General features: G+C 38.7%; 1 long non-coding RNA gene across 1 annotated transcript; it reads right to left on the reverse strand.

Moving 5' to 3' along the window:
• Positions 1-1150: 1150 nt before the first annotated feature.
• Positions 1151-16196, reverse strand: LOC148225514 (uncharacterized). Its single transcript, XR_015807824.1, has 3 exons — positions 16115-16196; positions 4286-4352; positions 1151-2341 (listed from the first exon to the last, which is right to left on the reverse strand). It is a non-coding gene; the product is annotated as an uncharacterized LOC148225514 (long non-coding RNA).
• Positions 16197-18317: the final 2121 nt, after the last annotated feature.

Raw genomic sequence — 18317 nt, forward strand, 5'->3', positions numbered from 1 at the left:
AGGTTGAGAAACAGCTTCAAGATCACCAAGTCCAACCTTTAACCCAGCACTGCCAAGTCCAGCACTAAACTGTCCCTAAGTGCCACATCTACATCTCTTTTAAATATCTCCAGAGGTAATAAAGTCATTGCATGGCCAATTGAAACATCACCTGAAATATTACTTCACTAACTGTTAACTCTACTAATCACTGGTGTATAGTGTAAAAAATATGGGATCCTATGATTATGATTAAATTGATTTTTACATGTCAATATTCTGGTAGTCTCTGAAATATCATATTTTTCAATTAACATATATGTTTGATAAAATGGTGGAGTTTGCTTTCTCTGCTTTGGACTATTGACATGTTTTAAGAGGAAATGCATCACCAGGATTTACCATGCTGGGGCCTTGAAGGACCAAGTACTATTTGTGGGACACACAATTATGTTATTACCAGAAGAGATACCATTTATGTTTTCCACATATTAGTAAAAAGCTTTTCAACAAAGTATATTGTTATTAGACAAGCAAGTGGCCTTAGGTTTTCTGACAGCTCTCCTTCTAGAATGCCATTATAAACTTAAAATATTGTAGTACAAGCATTTAACTTCACTGAAACAAGATGTTGCATGAAAAAGGCTGCAAGCCCACCAGAATATAATCTTTTGAATCAGTCCTGAAGACTGATGTGTTTCATTATCAGGGAAAGATGACTTTAGTGTGAATTCTTAATTAATACTTCAAGTCATCCTGGAGCATTTCACAGTGTTTCACCCATTTAATTTGGAACCCCTAATGTGGATCAGTCAATATATGTGAGTTTCAGTCTAAGCCATCTTCAGCAAAAGGCCATTTAATCATTTTACTCTATTAAATATAATTTAAAGAAAATGATACACTCCCTATAGCATACTTCCATGTAAACAAAGCCCTGATAAAGTGAGAGATGGAGAACAAAGGCGGTTGGCAAGGTTCAAGATGCAGTGATCTGCTTTCTGGTGCCTCAGGCCTGGCTGCTCTCTTGTATAATTGACTTTATGGACTCCTGGGCTAAATTTAGGGCCTGACTACACGAAATGAACCTTAGAGTGCAATCAAAAAACAAATATCATATGTCTGAAAATATGAAGATTTCTTCTTCTTTGAAGACCTTTGGGGACTCTTGCAATCTTCTTCTTCATCTTGATAAAAGGACTGTTGTATCCAGCAATGTTTGCCACTGAAACTGTGCTCCAACCTAATATTGACACCTCAAAAGTCTGAGTAATCACTCCTTTTTATTCTTTACATTGACTGGTGTCTCTACTATGGCATCACTGAAGAAAAAGGAAAAAATAGTCTAAAGACACTAATATAGGTTAGTTTAACTTAATCTCTGGCTTCAGCCTACAGTACTTGTCAGAAAAATATATTAGCATGGGACTTCTCAGAGTAGCCTTTGTCAGGAGTTTGAAAAAGATAATTAAAGAATCTTTTAAAGTCTACTTCAGTATTCTGATATTTCTTCATATTTTGGACCTCTTCTGAAATAATTCAGTGTACCCTTTTGAAAAATAGCTGAGAAACCAGTCACATTAACCATATTTCTTCTCTTGTAAACTACCCTCTGGCTGTGGTTGACACTATACTCTGTTGGATTTGGCAGCTTTGGCTCTGAAATCAGTATCTATGGACCTATTTTACAAAATTAATTTCAGCAAGGAAAAGAACAGCATGTTTGGATTGAAAAAGATCTATTACATTCTTCCCTCTTCTACCTCCTATAAACACAAGTTCAATTCTACAGTACACTGTCTGCTTGCTCCACAAATTTTTGCTTAAAAATCTAGGGCTTTACGTCTCTGAAAAACTGCAGCAGAGCAACACTTTTTCCTCACACATTTTCCTGAGTCAAAAATTCTTCCTAATAAGCTGTGCACATTGATATGCTGTTCATCTTCTTTTTCTGTCCATTGCAGGGAGTGAGGGGTTTTTACCAAGCTTTTCCTGCCAGTAACTGTTTTCAGCTCTTACTTGTGTGGTCCCCTAAGACAGTGAAAACATGGACTCCATGGACTCCAAACTACACTTTATTTGTGTGATGTGGCACTGATGCTTTCATAGAGAAATTTATCCAGCCTTCTCTGATCATTTTAACGTGTTCATACATATATACGTGCCCCAAATGCTGCTCTTGGGGTTCATCATGTGTGGGTTCATACGTGTTGGCAATAAACTAAAATTTTACTGCTTCTGGAGACTTTGATAAGGCTTTTTATTGATTTGTTGTGGTCTTCCCTCTATAGGCATATAGAAGCACTGTAAAAATGGGTCCACAAATGGTCTTTTTAATCAAATGGATTGACGGTTCATCAATCTGAAATTATAGATAGGTGTAAGTACGCTAAGAGCAACAATGAAAATTGTGACAAATTTTGATTATCTCAGAACAGCAATTTTTGTTATATATATCGTTATTTACAAATAAAAAGTCTTGAAATCCTAAGGGATTAAACACTTCAAGTTTCTGCCTTTATTGATTTCATCTATGGTCTCTTTGTCATAAGCTTTGAAATACTGACCTGCAGCATTTGCAGAGGAACAGTGTCAAAGAAAGAGCCCTCACTGAGTCTGATTTCCCAGAACGGTTGTAGCAAAAACTTTCTTATTTGCACAAATAGATTTCATGACTGTGTGCACAAACTGTATCCTAATGTGGCCATAGAGGCAGCATTACAGAAACATTTGGAGAGCAAATGAATGTGTGCTCAGGTCTGACACTGACACCAGATGGACTTCAGGAGAAGTTTACTTTACAGCTTTACAGGCTATGGACCAAATATTTTAAGTTTTGGAGGAGAATGTTTTGGGGCCCCACTCCAGGTTTGGTTTCATCTGAAAGAAATTTCACTTGGGTGTTCAGAGCCTGGTCCCTGTGTGAATCTAACTGGTAAGTGAGGATGATCAGAAAATTCATCTCAGAGGTACACTCCTGAATTGAAGCAAGACAAATTCAGGACATCCAAAGCTAGTCAAGCATCCAATTGCTCTTTTCAGCATACTTGTCATACCCTATTAAGGAACATAATGAGTCACAAAAGCAAAATATTCCAATGTCTGTTTGCTTTACTTTGCCATATGTAGGGTTCGGAGGTTTTTTTGGTTTTGTTAATTGGTTGGCACTTTTAAAAAATTACATATTCTCCAGTGTCTTGTCTTATCTAGAAGAAAAAGGAAATGCCCTAAGGGACCTAGATTGCTTTGTGATCAGCCAAATTTCTGGATGAGTGCTTTGAAAAATAGCTCTTCCTTTGCTAAAACAATGGGTATACTCCTCAGCAATATTGTGCAATCCATCAATTCTGCATAGGTTTATAGGTTGGAAAGAAGGCTAGAGAGAAGGAGCAAACAGAAGAGGAGGACTCTGACTAGGCAATAAATGTCATTAAATCCCTTTAGTTCTCACAGTTTGAAATGTGCAGTGCGAGATGTGTCATTCAGTCACACATGCACTGTCAGAGCACCCTCAGGGAGCATTAGTCTGGCATTGAAAGTTACCTTAGCAATTCTGCTCTGAGTTAGGAGGAAAAGGCTGAACCAGATGGGGAACTTAAAGCCTTTGCCAAATCATCACCAACTTCAGAAGATTTTTTTTTTGTTGTAGGAAAAAGTAGAGGAAAACAAGGGAGAACAGGATTTATTCACAGAGTTCTTTGCATATTTTAGAATGGATTTTGTAGTGCAAATTAAGCTTGCATTTTCTTTCATGGTTTATATGAACTAGGAGAGTACTAACTCCTACCTGGCTTCTCTTCCTTTTAGCTAAAGGAAGAGAAAACCATTTTCATACCACATTTTTTGAATTTGAAAAAGAAAAAACAGGCTGGCTTTCCTCAAATTTAATGACATGCCAATCAGCAAACCGTTCAAGCTTTGTCCCAGTGAGTATATGCTTCAGTCTTACCCTAAATCAAGGCAAATAAATTGTGTTCAAAATGCTGTGTATCATTACATGTGCCTTTTTATGATAGTAATAGACCTGCCAAATGACACAACATCTTTTCTATCTTTGCACTGAATATTATGTGAGTTCATCATATTATAATTTTATGTTAATATTAACAGCATAAAATATTTTAAATTCCTTAGAATATTTTTAAAGCCAGATAAATATCCTTTGCATACTGAGTTATTTTTTTCTGATCTTCAGAACTTCCTAGAAGTATAAGAAAATCCAGCCAAAAAAGCCCTAAAAAAAGCAAGTCTTGCTGTTGACACAGTGAATTTGAGTTCAATCATGAGCTATCTTTTGAGTGCTCACCTTTGCAAAAAAGGTACAGTGTCCAAGGGAATCACTGCTGAGTTTCTCAGCTCTTCTGTAGTTGGCCCTATAGGAGAAAGAGAAGTTCTGAAAATGTCCTGATTTTTGACCTGTAAATATCAGAGCATAAGATAGAAAGTTAGCTCTATGGAGACATGTATCTGAGCCTGGGCATTCTGATTTCTTGGCGGACAATACTTGAACTTCAAAGTCTACAGTGAGTCATAAAAATGATTTTTAAAAAGGAGGAATCTGTCTTAATTAAAACAAATGCAATAAAATCTGGAAAGCCTCACTGCCTTCAATGGAATGTGTTGATCAGGAATTACTAAGTTAAGAAATAAAGATAATATTCTGCTTTTTCTAAGATCTGTCTCCCCTGGAGGACCCTGGGTCATTTTTGGTTTTTATCTGTTTTGCTAGCATTTAGTCCTATTATAACAACATCTACTCAGTTCTCCAAACACCATGAAGCAATGGCAGGAAAAAAAAATGCAGATTATAGAAGACTGATAGAATTTTTGCTGGAGATGTATCTACAGGGGCTTTGAGATTTCACCTGAAATCCCTCTAAGGTACTGTTTGATCTTAATCCAGTTCTGTCACAGCTTGACCACAGACTCATTGTGTCTTTCTCAAGCTTTCAGCAGTAAATTTTACAGCAAACAAACAAACATAAACCCAAAGCATCTCCACTATCTCGTCTCTCCAGAATGACTGACCATGTAAACTGGATGGTTCATCATATTTTGCATGAATTAAATTATGTCTAAAAACCTGTTATCTGGAACTCTGATGATCTTTGTCATTCATCATTTAGAAAGTAGTACAGAATTCAGATTTCTCTGTGTATATTCTGCCATTTTTCTTGAAATTATGATTTTACTTCTACCATACCCCTACCATTTTCACTAACATATCTAGAAATAGTCATATAAACTTTTGAAATTATAATCTTGATGTTTTATGTCATTGCAATGCACAAACATACATGTTCAGTAAGATCAGAATCAGGACCTTTTTTTTTCTAAAGCAAGTGAAATCTTGGTGCAAATAATACAAAAGTACAAAAAAAATAAAGATGTGTATACTTTGTCCTACTATGTATATACTGCCATTGTGTCTTTCTTTTCCCTGTCTAAAGCATGCAGACTTTTTGCTTTCAAGCTCAGCTACAGTCAGGAATAAAGTCAGTTTCTGTAGCAACTTTATCATTCTGATGACAAATATTAGGAGTGAAGATGTGCCCAGGAAAGAGAACTGAATTTAGAGTATGGGGCTACCTCTATTATGAGCACACTTAGCATGGCCCATGCTTGGGCTTATGGACTACCCTGTGTCATTTAACATGTAAAATTGTTAACATTTTAGGCCCTATCCATGCCAAAACTCCCTATTCAGGAACAGAAAGGTATAGCACAGGTATGGGAAGGAAAAAAGGGTTCATTGTTTTTTTATGGATGTAAACTATGGTATTGCTTGTACTTCATTTACTATAGTAGGTGTGGCCTCAGTATTTAAATTCGGTGCTCTGAGTGTTGTGTGCTACTGAGGAGGAGTCATAGATTTTAGTCGTAGAGGAGTCATGGTTTTAGTCATAGATTTGATTTGGAAGGAGCTGCAAGAAACAAGATATTAAAGTTCATAAACAGTAATTTATAAAATGCATTAACTTTTGCTATTTTTACTACAGAACTAGCAGAGCTCTTCTGGAAACTGGAAAAGCCTTCAATTTTGAAAATGAGACCAGAGGACAAGTATATTGATTTTTTTTCCATAATTTTAGTACACTTTCAGATTACCCACTATGCTAACTCCATCAGGTTGGAGCTTGATTACCTTTTTCTTAAGATAATTTGCTCACATTTTTCAATACATTTGTGAATATTGAATAACTTCTATGAAAAAGAAAAAAATGAAATATAATTAATTTAGTACTATAAGACTGTGGCTTGGCTTTATCTTGTTAACATACACTGTACTCATAGAATCATAGAATTTTTTGAGTTAAATGGGACCTTAATCCAAGCCCTCTGCAGTGAGGAGCATGTTCATCATTAACATGTAAATCATTAACATACCAGCTCAACAACATGCTTTTGGATCCTCCTAATTTTTGATGATTGGTAAGGGATGTATACCTTTGTCAACAGCCAAAAGATTCATGACTCATTTTCCCTGGTTAAATTCTCTAATGGTAATAATATTCAAAGCATATTCAAAGAATATTCACAGTGCACACATGTTTCATCAAAATTTCTCTAAATATTTCCTAGCAGAACACTTTGATTTGTGTTCTTGATCAGGATAAAAAGCATGATGTTTCCTTTTGAACTGTAAAACTCTGAATACTATTAAACGCTTTCATATGAGACCAATGAGCAGGGTTTTCTCCAGCCTCATTCTCCGAAATGGTCAGAATATTCAGAATGAAATATTAGGGAGGAGAAAATGTCCAATTCAGGTAATAAGTGGAATAGAGAGCTTTCATTTTAAACTGCTAACAATTAGAAAAGTTCTAAGGAACTGGGAGTAAAGTCTTTGCACGTGAAGCAAGGCTCTTTTCAAATTTGTCACAGACAGCTTTGCCCACAGATAGTGATGCATGATGCAATTTTATTTTTGTCAAATATCTCATATTGAATACTTGCTGAATTGTTGGTATAATTCCCATCACCAAGTTGTTTAGAGGCTTCCTAGTGCTATTTGTTCTCTTGGGTTATGTGACTAATTTTATTATCCATTACTTATAATAAAAACAATTAAACCCCAAGCCAGGGTTCTGTAGGTATGGCCAAGTACACACACACTTTGCTCATAGCAACTTGCATTCTAATATGAAACAGGTCCCAACAAGCCATGGGAACAATAGTAGACAGTGAGCAAACTGCACATGTCAGAACATAATAGCACCAAGAATATGATTTCATGCTGCCCTGGCTCTGTCCCTCTGCCAATAGTTGATCTCAGTGACACAAGTTCAGGCTAAGAGCGTATAACATGGGAGTACTAAATCATTAGAGACTGTTATAGAGGCAGATAAATCCAATGTGTGTGTGCTCACCAACAGACACACTGTGGGCATGCAGTGCCTCTGTGTCTTTCCCTGCTCCCCTTTGGCATGGCAGTGCTGGCAGGAGGCAGGACAGCAGCCCCAGCAACCGGCTGCAGGCACAGGAGGGCGAGGCTGCAAATGCTCTGCCATCAGCAGTTCCCAGGCTTTGGATGTAACTCAATAACAGAGACTTGTTTATAATTCAGACTTAAAAGCATTTGTACAGGCTGTCTGAAGTTGCTGAGGATTCACAAATTTTCCAGCAATAGCTGTTGTCACGGTGACTGCAAGTAAAATTGTCCCATGGGTAATAGCCAGATCCTCCTTCCTGACAATGTTTGTATCTATGTATTCAGCTACCTTAAAATAACTTGTCCAATGAGTAAACTGTAAACTTTTATATGGAGAAATTAATGACCCATATGTATTCCTTTAGTGATGTTGCAGTCTACTTGCCCTGTAATTAAGATTCAGCACGGAGGGGATTACTATTAAGAGAAATCAGTTTCCTGAGAAGTAAAGACAAAATTGTTCTTTTGGCTTGTGGCCCTGATGTTACACATGAACTTTGTCCTCATGGAAGGCTTACACTCTTCCTGACAATACCCACGGTGCTTGATCAAAGGTGACTTTCAAATTCAGTGAATAACATCTGCTATGCAGGCTCATGATTTGTCATGTTGGGCATAGTCTGCTCTGATAAGATCAGAATTCTTGGAAGAAATAGTAGCCATAAAGATTTAAAACAACATTTGTCAAATCCTCCAAATGAAGCAAGCTTGGTGTGGACCAGAATACCGAATAGGATATTTTCAAAGCTTAATTAAGTAATACTTGCATTGAAAAGCAGGAGTCATTCCTGTGTGGTCTTGCTTACTATGATTCCTAGAAAACTGTGATTGTATGCAGTCGTGGTGAATGACCTAAGACCTTTCGGTATCAAAACTGTAAGTTAGTGCAGATCTTTAGATAAGCACAATGCTAAAGGAAATGCTGCCAGAGATTAATGAGAATTAAACAAAGCTACTTCTGCTCATTGTAACAATTGTAACCCAGAGTGCCCCAACTTGCAGGTTCTGACACTGTTTTATTTCACTTTCTGCAGATGTATTTTCTTCCCCAGGTTTATAAGAAAATCTAAGTAGTGGGCTACTTATTTGTTTTTATTGCCTGTGGACCAGCAAGCTTGGGGTAAACCATCACAGGAAGAGAGTGTGCTTTAAGGCCAGTTACAGATATAGAATAGTTTTTTATAGAAGCAGGCATACTAAGCACAAGAGGTTGCCAAATACTAGATCAGGCAATAACATAATTTTTCACAGAATCCCAGAATGCGTAAGGTTGGAAGGGACCTGGGTCATGTGATTCAACCTTCTTGTTGGACTTACAGGGTCTTCCTAGAGCAAGTGGCACAGCATTGTGTCCACAATGATCTTGGATATCTCCAGAGAGGGAGACTCCACAACCTCTCTGGGCATTCTGTTCCAGTGTGTGGTCGCTGCACAGAACAGAAGTTCTTTCTCATGTTCAGCTGGAACTTTCTCTGCATCAGTTTCTGCCCATTGCCTCATTGGCACCACTGAGCAAAACCTGCTCCATCTTCCTGACAGCCTCCCTTCAGATACTCACAGACATTGATGAGTTCACCTCTCAGTTGCTTCTTCTCAAGGCTGAACAGGTTTACTTTTCTCAAGCTATTCTCTCATAATAGAGATGCTCCAGTCCCTCAGTCATCCCCCATCCCCTGCTGCACCTGCTCCAGGAGCCCAGAACTGCACACAGGGCCGAGCACAGGGGCAGGATTGCCTCCCTCAGCCTGCTGGCAATGCTCTTCTTAATGCACCCCAGGATCCCACTGGCCTTCTTGGCCACTAGGGCACTGCTGGCTCATGGACAGTTGTTGTCTGCCAACATCTCCAGAGTTGCTTCCCAGCAGATCAGCCCCCAGGCTGTACTGGTGCCTAGGGGCATTTGCCTTTGTTGAACTTGGTTAGGTTCTTCTCTGACCATCTCTTCAGCTTGCTGTCCAGGTCTTGCTGCATGGCTGCACAGCACTCGAGTATTTGTCTCTCCTCCCAGCTTTGTATCATCAGCAAACTTACTGAGGAGGCACTACATCCCGTTGTTCAAATCATTGAACATTGAATAGCAAGTTAAAGTATTTTGCCTATTTTCTGTGTGATGCCTGAATCATTTACCACATTCCTTATCTTCAAGCCCAACACATCATGAATTATCATTATACGTAAATTATCAAATTTCTATACATCACTATTTATATATATATATAATTCACATATAATATATATTATTTGCATATTACTTGGGTTTCTGAAGCATGGAAGGTTTTACAAAGCATTAATTGTTATTGTAGCAGGTGGTCCTGGGTCTGCCAGTTGTGTTGAGACAGTATTTCATTTGGTGAAAAACTAGGAATGCTAACTGAGCCACAGGAGATGAGAGGGCAATGAAATTTCTGTGAGCACTCGATTTTTACTGATCCATTAATAAATTAGTCTCTGCTTTGGCCCTGGTTTAAAGACGTACTAGATTACTATGAAAGTGAACAAAAAGTCATATTTTTTTCTAAAGAAAAGCTATAATACTTTATATAGCACTCTTAAAAGGAGCAAATTGTGATTTCCCATCCAACTTAGTTTGGGTTTTTTAAATTTTTTTTTCTTTATACAAAAAGCCCCCGTGATTATTTGATGAACAAATAATACGACTGTTTTTATGCTGCCCTGTGTTAACAAAAGCACTTATCTTGTATTTTGACAGTTTGTCAATCTGGAACATGCTGCTGGCTGTGATCTCACAGGCACGTGCTGAATGAAGTTATCACTGTCCTGCCACTTTGCAAGGAATGTGGTTTGTGTATTTTGGCAGCATCCACTTTGTTTCTCTGTCTGATTTACTGGGAAATAGTCTCATATAAAAAAAAAAATTATGAGGTGAGAACATTTCTTCGCTCTCATATTTTTTTCCTCTCCACCTCCCTTTGCTATATTAGTTCAAGCTGATAAGTCTGTGTCGTGTCCATGACAGCATTTCTGTAACTCATGCTGCAAGGTACCCTTCATCAGCATTTGCATCCAGGGGAAGCAAACGTAGCAGTGCTAGACTTTACTGCAAAAAGAAAGAGAGGTTTGAGTGTCACGAGTAGTTCACACCACCACCTCCGTGTATACCAGTGCTATTAGAAGAAAATAATACTCAGATTTAAGTGTCCCATTGCCTTGAAGAGGTTTACACTTGGGTGAAAGACCCTCAGGAACAGGCAGTAGAGGCCGGCTGTAGTAGTACTTTGCCACAGCCAGGCATGTGTTGCTTTCCTTTTCTCATGACCTCTTCTAGCTGTTGCTTTGTTATTCATCACAGTTCCCAGTTATGACTCAAACATCTTGTTGAAATACATCAAAGAATATTTTATGCCAGCCATGAGCACACATCTCATTTATGTGGTGTATTTTAAACTATTCCACAGCCTCTTCCTATGGAGGGCTTTGTTTCTTTGTCAGAGAAATTGTTCATTTCCTTAGCCCTCAGAACAATAAAAAACACTCTTAAAAATGGACTTATCTGTTTCCAGCCCCAATTCTGGCTGGCTTGGATACATCAGTTTGCTACTTAAAGAAGAAACATGACATTTTCGGAAGGAATTCACTCTTAGCTAAATTAGGCTTGAAAATGAGACAAACTTGCATCTCTCATCTTGTTCTCACAGTGTGTGGTGGAAAAGGCTTTTGCAATCTGTGCAGGTGTCTTGCTTAGTTTGGTTGTCCAGTGTTGCTTATGACATATCTGTTAGCAAAAAAAAAAAGTAAAACAAGTATAATTTGGGTTTACAATTGTCTATGAAAAGCTTTAAAAATATTTAATTATAAAAAAATTCATATGAGTGCTAGAAGGAATTAATAGTACTGGATCTAGATAACAAAATCTGGAATATTTCTATGCAAATGCATGTTATTTTCAAAATTACCAAGAAAGAGTGATGAAAGCACAGTCAAAACACAGACAGGTCTGGGGTTTATTTCAAATGCAAGTTTCTAGTTTCCTGTGATTCTTTCTTCTTATTAAAGTAAAGCAAACAAAAATTCCAAGAAACAACAAATGGAATTATTCCTTTTCCCCATATTTTTCTAGGGAATTTTTGTTATGATTTAAAATGTGTCTTTGTTACCATTAATGATCTCTGCATTGACCTGACTTACACCTAATCACAAATACTAGGTATCAATTATCTCAAGAATTTCCTTTTTCTCAATTTAAAAAACCATTATCCTGTGGATAATAGCCTAGATGAACAATAGAGCAATTACAGGTATCTGTAGTGGAAAATACCATTATATAACAATGAAAAACTGAAAATAAATTGCCAGTATTATTCAGCCTGAAGCACAGAAGAATTTGGGAGGACTTGCCTGAGATATTGCAAGTGATGAAAGTCTCAGAGAAATACTTTTCTTTACACTTTGCCATATTTTAGTGAAACTCAGTAATTTATTAGGTTAAAAGACACTAAATTGAAGATCAATGAAAAGAATTTTATAAACCATGCATGGCTGTGGCTGTGACTGGGTTTTTGTGTGCATAGGGAGAGAGGGTGAGAAAGACCTAAGTCCTGACACATTTTCTACAACACAAATGAATAAAGAGATTGTGAATGGACAAAGGACCAAATATTTCATTAATGTGTACTGTTCTGGTGTGCTTTCTCTTTTTCACTGGAATTTAGTTTCTAAAAATCATAGGGTATCAAATTAAATGGTGTTACAGCAGCCCTTCTTGCCTTGTAGTACAGAAATGCAGGATAACTACAGATTTCCTCAGTAAACCCTAATGCCCATTATTCGTTTGTAATTTTAGACATGTGAATTCACCATACCACAGATGAAGGGGGAACAAGAGGCCTCACTTTAATGCACATTACTAATGTATCTCATGACAGCTATAAATCATGTAACTGCTAATTTGGCATCTAGACATATAGAAGGGAAAAGTTTTCACAGCCAAATAGTTTTCTTTTCTTTTGTAAACAGAAGATGAAAAGAAATCTTGGACTCTTAAGAAAAACTACTCCTAATTGAGGTATTTATTACTTAAGAATTTGGGTTCAGATCTTCAAAGAAATCCATCATTTTGGGTTTTGTTGCAATATCTATGTCTTAAAATGATTTTAGTAATTTTAAAACCACTAAAGTGTTCCCTGCTTGTGAAAACCACTTAAACATTGCCACAAAGGTACTTTAATCTGGAAAAGATGATGTTTCAGTCACTGTTAGGTAGCAGCTGCTTTAAAGTTTATAATCTTTTATCTTTACACCAAAAGCATAGAATGCTTTAACCATTGTATCTGTCTTAAATAAAAAGCCTGCAATAGCTTTAGGTGTTTAATATGGATAAGAGAAGAGTGCTTTCAAGTAATGGAAAAATAAGAGAAAAAGCCAAAATTAATGCGTAGAGCTCTATAATAAATCTCTTTTTGCCCAGTATGATTTGGAAGTTCATTCAGATGGGGAGCTGGAGCTGACTTCTTTCATTCCCCAGCATCACAAGAGCATGCTTACATTGCTGGACACTGCTGTGTAAAAGGGAAGTTTAAACTAATTTTACTCAAGGGTGAGAATTCAGAGCAGGCAGTGAGCTCAGAGGCAGCATGAGCACCTCTCCCAGTTTGGCACTGCTGACAAAAGAAAGGCAGTTGTAAGAGCACCAGTAATGCTCAGACCATGACAGTGAGTATCTTAGGACTTTCCATAGAATCATAGAATTGTTTAGGTTGAAAAGGATCTTTAATATCATTGAGTCCAACTGTTAACTCAGCACTGTAATCTTCACCACTAGGCCATGCTCCAACCACACTTTTTTGGAACACTTTCAGGAATGGTGACTCAACCACTTCCAAGAATCCTTTCTTTATAACTCTTTTGATGAAGATTTTTTTCCTAATACCAAATCTAAACCTCTCGTGGCACAACTTGAAGCCATTTTCTCTCATCTTGTCACTTGTTATGTGGGAGAAGAGACTGACCCCAGCCTTGCTATTAGATCTTTTCAGATGTTCATAGAGAGTGATAAGGTCCCCTCTGACCCTCCTTCCCTCCAAGGAAAACAACCCCAGGTCTCTCAGCCTCTCCTCGTATGACTTGTGCTCCAGACCCTTCACCAGCTCCATTGCCCTTCTCTGGACATGCTCCAGAATCCCAATGTCTTTATGGTAGTGAGGGGCCCAGAGCTAAACAATGGATTTGAGGTGCAACCCCAGCAGTGATCAAGCAGGACCTGCCTTTCCTAAACCCAGTCTGTGTGGGCTTGCTCCCTGGCTGTCCTGCATGTGCCATGGGATGGCATTCAGGATGATCTGCTCCACCACCCTCCCTGGCCCCAAGGCCAGCTGACAAGCCTGTAAATCCTCTGCCCCTCTTCTAGCCCTTCTTGTAGATGGGCATTGCATTTGCCAGCTCCTTGTCAGCTGGGACCTCCCCAGGTAACCAGAAGTGCTGGTAAATGATTGAAAGTGCTTCAGTGATCAATCCCACCAGCAATGTCAGCACACTGGGTGGATCCCACCATCCTCATAGACTTGCAATTGTCTAAGTGGTGTAGCAGGTACCTGACTGTTTCCTCTTGGATTATGGGAGCTCCATTCTGTTCCTTATCTCTGTATTCCAGATCAGGGGGCTGGGACCACAGAAAATGACTGGTTTTGCTATGAAAAGATTGAGGCAAAGAAGGCATTGAGTACCTCAGCCTTTTCCTCATCCTTCGTCACTACTTCTCCCCTCATATCCAATAACAGATGGAGAGTCTCCTTAGCCCTCCTTTTCTTGCTGATTTGTTTATAGAACTTTTTTTTTGCCAGTTTTTACAGCAGTAGCCAGATTAAGTTCTAGTTGGGTTTTGGCCCTTCTAGTTTTCTCCCTGCCTAACCTCACAACAGCCTTTCAGTCTTCCCACATTGTCTGCTCCTTCTTCCAAATGTCATACAAAGTTCCCTGTTCAGCCAGACCAATCTTCTTCCTCACGGGCTCATTTTTCAGTACATGGGAACAGCCTGTTCCTGGACCTTTAGGATTTCTTTCTTGAAGAAGGTCCAGACTTCCTGGACTCCTCTGCCCTTCAGGACTGCCTCCCAAGGAGCTCTGTTAAACAGTCACCTAAACAGGGCAAAGTCTGCCCTCTGGAAGTTCAAAGTGGCAATTTTGCTGACCAGAAAAGAAAATTCTATAACTATGTGACCACTGGCCATCACATCACCCACCAGTGCTTCTCTGTTCACAAGAAACAGGTGCAGCAGGTGCCTCCCTTGGTATGTTCCCTCACCTCCTGCATCAGGAAGTTACCTTTCACATGCTCCAGGAATTCCCAGCAGACATCTGGTAAGCCAAAGTCCTCCAAAGAACAAGGCCTAGTGATTCTGAGACATCTCCCAGCAGAAAATAGAAATATTAATTTCTAATAGAAATATAATATCTGCTCTGCCTCTTCATCCTGTTCGGGTGATCTATAACAGCCTCTCATCATGATATCTGCCTTGTTAGTCTTTCCCCTCACTTTTATGCATAAAAATTCAACACTGTTGTTGCCATCACTAAGCTTTAGACAACTGAAACACTCCCTAAAATACAAGGCCACTCTACTGCCTCTCCTTCCTTCCCTATCGTAGCACTCCAGATTTGTCAGTCATTTCACCATGTCTCTGTGATGGCAACTACCTCATGCATTTCCTGCTGCAGAAAAAAAAATGCTCTTACCTTTCTTAGGAGTAGAGTATATTCTCTAAAATATCCTAATTGTCTAATTAGGTCTGCTCTTTTCCTCCTTCTTTTGTTTTTGCTGGTCTCACTCTGGGCATTTGTTATGCATTGGCTATGAATGTGCTAAGGTCTTTAATGCCATATGGAGTCAATAAATTGGTGCACCAGTTCAGTGATTCAGCTAAAAATCTTGTGTTGAAATCTAAGGCCAAATAGTCTTCCTAACCTAGTAGGTCATTTCAAACATGTCTCATAGAATCTGCTATTCAGGGAACATTTATAGCTACAGATGGCTTGCACTCAGGAATAGTTTTCTTATGAATTTCCTTATCACAAGGGATTCATTTCTTCTTGTCCTGCGCCAGCTGGGTGCAGCAAAGAACAGTTAGTTACTCACTACTCTTTATCTTTCTAACCACCGAGTGTGGGATTCTCCTGCTTTTATTAGCAATGATAGAAAGTAAACAGTGTTCCTTTGGAGCCCATCTTCATGACCATACTTTTATACTGGATAATGGATTGGGCTAGTCCTGTATGTTTGCTAATGTTGCTCTTTGCACGAGCTCTCACTCTGCCAGTTTTGTGGTGCCTGTAGCCAACCAGTTATGATCCCATATTATGCATGACAGCTCTAGCTTGCACTGGCCATAAATCCCACTACTCTGGCAGTTTGCAGAATTGAGCAATTCCAGAAAAGCTTACAGGACCAAATGGCTGTTCATCATCAGCAACACAGCAAGGGCAGAGGAGATGAATAATGCCAATCTTCCCCCTCAACTATATATATGTGAATGCATTGAGTAGCAACAGCCCACATTTTCTCCTTAGTTATCTCCAATTATCAGCTAAAGTGTCCATCAGGGAGTATGAGAGATACATTTGGCTTCAAGAACAGGCTGATGATTGCTTAAATCACAGGCTAAATGTACTTGCTTGAGAGTTTTAGCTTACTTCCTGCCATTGTCTCTGTCCAGTAACGAGTTGTCATGCTACACAGCTATCAACACCTACCTGCCTTATCTGGTGCAGGATATCCTCCTAATCAATCTGTGCAGTCCATGTGCACCCTGATGTCTTCAGTTGTTATTCTGTGGCCTGCAAACAGGTTGGAAACAGCTTTAAAGCTTGAGATGTGCAAAAATGCATTAGCTATATTTCTGATGTTTAATGTGGCATAAATAACATATTTCTAAATTTAATATAAAAGCTTTTTTTGTTTGCTTGTTTTAAAGTTACACTTGCTGCAGTGCTGGGTGCTGAGCTGGGTGCTGTTGATGATTATAACATTTCATGCAACCCCCACTGGAATTTACAGTGGAAGGAAGCAGAACAGTCCAAGAATCCCCATCTCAGTTCTAACTCAGATATTTTCATAGAGTAAAAAGGACTTGAGAGGTCTTGCCAAGAACAAGCAATGTGCCTGTGATGTAGGAAAGGAATTTTTGAATGCTCTTTAGCCCCTTTTCCTTCTTGAATAGCACGTCATGAAAACTGAAATTGAGAGATCCTTGTCAAAAATTAACTATTCTGGAATACTTTTCTGAGTCTGGGCTTTAACAGTCTTTCGGTTGAATAGCAAAGGTGTGAGTTTTCTTTTTATTTCACACCTTTGAATATTGTAAAGATATTTTTGTGGGAGCTCTAGTTTTGCTGTGAAATGTTGTGCAATGCAGAATTCTTCATTGCACTTGTGGTGTCCTTCTGTCTTGGACTATCTGTAAAGTCCCCTGACAGCTAAGGATCAGGAGGAAACTATGAGTTTCAGCTGTTAACAGCTGTCATTTTTTGTGTGTGTGAATGCTAATAACGTTCTACCCCAGCGGGTGGATGAATCTGTCTTCTCAAATTTGTCAAAGATTCTCATTCGCCTAGCACAGAAACAGAACATTTTTTTCACCCCCCGTCACAAGGGTGATCTCTCATGTGGATCAACTATGTGTTATTTTCACTGAGACAGTTGGGATATTTTGATCCCTGAGTAACTTTTTACATCTCCAGTTTTTCCAATATGATTTTCTTTGCTTATTCATAGTCTTTGAAAGGACTGGTTCTCATTACTGATGGATAAGTATGCATTCCAGCTCAATATGAAATGGGTGGAGAGAACAGCTGTTCCATAATAATTTAGAAACTCGGTTGTAGCTACAAAACAAATGAGCCAGATTGTGCACCTTAACCACGTTGAGTTTGAATTTACATTTAAAGTTTTGTTCCCTTGCACAAAGAACATTACTGCATGAACAGTCCCATAGATCAATGGAAGTACTTATAGAACATAGTGTTGTTGCTAGGAAGCTGGCAGAACCTCATTCTTTTCTCTGAAATTCCACCTGCCTTTACTGAGCTAGTCTTTCTCCCTTCAGGAAAGCTACTCTGAACTCTTAGAGCTGTGCTCCTGTTCAGCTGATACCAGTAGGCATTTTTTGTGTAAGTGATGTGTTATATGGCAGAGATTACCATTCTTGGTCTGTAGGCAGCTATGTTAGTCCATAGTTTAGAACTACACAGTATCCATCTACTTCTCCTTCCCCCCTGCCAGTACTAAATACAGCAGAGAATTCCAGGTGCCCTAAGACCATGAATAGCAGGCATGTGTGTCCTTTGTGTCCAGGTTCACTTTTTAACCCTGTTAAAGGTGGCTGCATTTCTCCCTGAAACCTAACTTTTGCTTTGAAGAGCTAATCACTGGTCTTCCCCAAATAGCTTCATTTACTGATCCATGGAAACAGAAAATAAGAGCAGAGAGGAAGCATTATGGAATCCTATTTTTTTGTTCCTGTATAGGAAGAAACATCTTGTGGCATTTCAATGAGTTCTTGGGCAGAGCAGCCCACAGTGCAGCACTCCTCAGTGCTCATGACAAGTGGCCTTCATTGCCACACAGAATTGTATGCCATTGGTAAACCTGTCTGTAGCTCATATGATTGCTATTTAATTTTCCATTCTTACTCTTCTATGCATTCCTGTATTTCTGAAAACTGTGACAGAAAGAAATTAAATCAAGCAAGTGAAAGAAATAGTTTTGACAGAAACGGAAGATTTGCACTGCTAATCTAAATTGATTCTTTTATTTGAAATTATATTTTCATAAGACTCTTGTTTTTATAGAAACAGATTTACCAGAACAGGGGTTCATGGCATTTAAGAACATTTCTTAACTGGCAGCTACTGGAGTAGCAGAACTTTTCAGAGTGGTGTGTATTTACAGGCCCGA

This window comes from Sturnus vulgaris, chromosome 1, assembly GCF_052056855.1.
Source record: "Sturnus vulgaris isolate bStuVul1 chromosome 1, bStuVul1.hap1, whole genome shotgun sequence".
Lineage (NCBI taxonomy): Eukaryota > Metazoa > Chordata > Aves > Passeriformes > Sturnidae > Sturnus > Sturnus vulgaris.